The sequence below is a fragment of the Myodes glareolus genome, chromosome X, assembly GCF_982192425.1.
Source record: "Myodes glareolus chromosome X, mMyoGla1.1, whole genome shotgun sequence".
Taxonomy (NCBI): Eukaryota; Metazoa; Chordata; class Mammalia; order Rodentia; family Cricetidae; genus Myodes; species Myodes glareolus.
This window is the reverse complement of record NC_142053.1, coordinates 144,225,782-144,228,528: the sequence shown is the minus strand read 5'-3', so window position 1 is coordinate 144,228,528 and position 2,747 is coordinate 144,225,782. Positions and strand designations below refer to the sequence as shown.

The 2,747-nt window shown below is 45.1% G+C and overlaps 1 pseudogene; it reads right to left on the bottom strand.

The window, feature by feature from the left end:
* Window positions 1–831: 831 nt before the first annotated feature.
* LOC148117522 (mannose-P-dolichol utilization defect 1 protein pseudogene) lies at window positions 832–1,790 on the bottom strand (annotated as a pseudogene).
* Window positions 1,791–2,747: the final 957 nt, after the last annotated feature.

Sequence of the window (2,747 nt, the reverse complement as noted above, 5' to 3'; positions counted from 1 at the left end):
CAAGGCATTTTTTAACATTCTGTGTGTGTGTGTGTGTGTGTGTGTGTGTGTGTGTGTGTGTGTACATCCATGTTACTGTGCTCCCACACTAAGGCACATCTGTGGAAGTCAGGGAACAACATTCTTTCTCTCCACAATATGGGTCCTAGGAACCAAACGAAGGTTGTCAGAATCGAAACCAAATGCCTTTGCCCACTGAGCCATCATCTTACCAGCCTGAAGCCAAGGTCTTTTGAGGATACTGACCTTCATTAGTGAGTATGTGTGGGGAAATGCCCCGACAACATCGTTTTTGATAGAGAAGTGTTATTGGGGTGTGAGTACTTAGATGCACTTCTTGAACACTGGAGATGGAAGGGCATAGTGGGGGTTGGAGGATCAATGGAGGGGGAGGGAAGGAGAATCAACTAAAACTATGTATGAAAATGCCATAAATAAATCTGTTATAATAATAATAATAAGTTTTAAAATGAAGATTATTACAGTGTGGGGGATTAGGAAGTTAACTGAGAAAAAATGGATTTATTTACAATTTGGCCAAAAATGGGAGAAAAAAAATTCACACCTGTTCTATAGCAGCTTTATAATTTTATTTATTTATTTATTTATTTTACAATGAAAGCCCGTCTCTGAGTCTTTATTGTCCCGCCTGTATTCTCATTACAGCAGCAGCCCATGTCTCCTCCACACCCTTCCGTCTGGACCTGCCACAGCAGGAGCCTCCCCACCCCACCCTGAGGCCCTTATCTGAGTCATTCTACCCTCCCCTCCCCCACCTCTGGGGTCCAATAGATTATCCCAGCCAGGTGGCAGAGGAAAGCAGCCACAAGCTGCCAACCACATTTGTCCAGGCTCTGTCCTCCACCCAGAAGGAAGGTAAGTGGACAAGGCTCCAATAAGAAGACAGCTGCTTATAAAGGCAGCCTCAGTCCCTGCTGAAACGAGTGCGTGCTGTTTACGCGAACCCTGGCTCAGGAGGCTCAGTTAGAGTGGAATGGAGGATGATTAAGCCGTACCAGCAGACCAGGTCATGTGGGGGGACCTGAAGGTAGTGGCCGAATGGAATGGTTCTGGAAGCTGCCCCAGCACTACTGCTCCTTTTTCTGTTTGTGGGGAGGCTTTGCATTCCAGTAGAAGAGAACCTGGGCAGCAATGAGGCCATTGCAGAGGGAAGAGACCACAAAGACTCCAGCCATGAGGGGGTCTCCAGTTTCCTGAACAGAAGAGAAGATTCGGGCCAAAGAGCCCCCAAACAGCATAAACACTGTGATAGCGGAAAGCTGGCCCGTGCGCCCATTATGGTAGTTGGTGGCTGCCTGAAGCAACTTCCCCACCACCACTGCAGGCACATTGGAGGCCTGGAGCAGGGTGACTACAGCCAGAGGCGTGAGTGGGGAGAGCAGCGCCAGCAGGAGCATCGCATAGCAGGCAAGGAAAGCAATGCCTTTGACGGTCTCTCCTCTGTAGTGCATGACCAGGAAGCAGATGGCAATTGTCTGGAGTGTCAGGAACAGTGCTTCACCCCAAGAGCTGAAGGGGAAGTTGGTGGTGATGCTGTAGACCACAGTTCCAGTCAACATCATGAGCTCTAGCATCACTGACTGGAGACTCAGTCCTTCGGCACTCTTGGCTCCCAAAATTTTAAAGATCTGGGGGCAGCTTTTCCAGGAGTGACCCAGCCACGATGCCCAGCCCAAGGCCTTTGCTGAGGAGAATCTTGAGGCAGGAAACTTGTAGACCAGGCTGTCCTTGAACTCAGAGACCCTCCAACCTCTGCTGAAATTAAACGGAAGGGAGAGCTTTATAATTTTATAGGAGAGATGACACAAGGCCAAGAAATTGGCGTATTGTCAGAACTATATGAATTCTCATCCTAGTAGACAAGAAACTCCCCTTGCTGGTACCAGGATTTCAACCTTTCTCTTCCAGCATGAGAATTCTTGGGGAAATTTTTATTCTTTTGGATCTGTTGTTTCAATAGCCTGATAGACAAAGTGGAGACACACAAACATCTCTCTGCAGTTACAGCAGGAGCCAGCTATCTACAGCCTTAAGAACATTAAGTCATTAAAGGGAATTCTGGCCTTCAGGAGGTACAGCTTCTAAAGTGCGGCTTCAGTTCTCCTAGTGACTTCATAGCTACCTCCTTTATGAGATTGCTCAAGGTCTCATGATTGAGTTTGTACCTGCCTGTGAGTTAAGAAATTTTTGTTGTTGTTGTTGTTGTTGTTTGGTTGGTTGGTTTTTGGTTTTTCTTTTTTGTTTTCTTGTTCTTTTTTAATTATGAACTAGTGTGAGAAGTTTTCGGTTTTTAGAGACAGAATTTTTCTGTGTAACAGTCCTGGCTGTCCTGGAACTTGCTTTGAAGATCAGGCTGGACTTGAAGTTGTAGAGACCTGCCTGCCTCTCTCTAATACATTAAATAATAATACATTATATACATTATACATTAATAATACATTAATCTAATAATTAAAGGCGTGTATCACCATGCCCAGCCTCATTTTGTTATTTTTTTTTTAATATTTGAAGCTTCATTATGAAAACTGGGTAGTGGGGTTCTTTGTTATTGTTTTTTGTTTTTGATTTTTTTTTTTTTGGTTTTTTGAGACCGGGTTCTTCTGTAGCTTTGGAGCCCATCATGGAACTAGCTTTTGTAGACCAGGCTGGCCCCGAACACACAGAGATCCACCTGCCTCCTTAACTTGAAGGCTCAGAGTCTCTTTTTCCTTGTATAGATTTTTTTG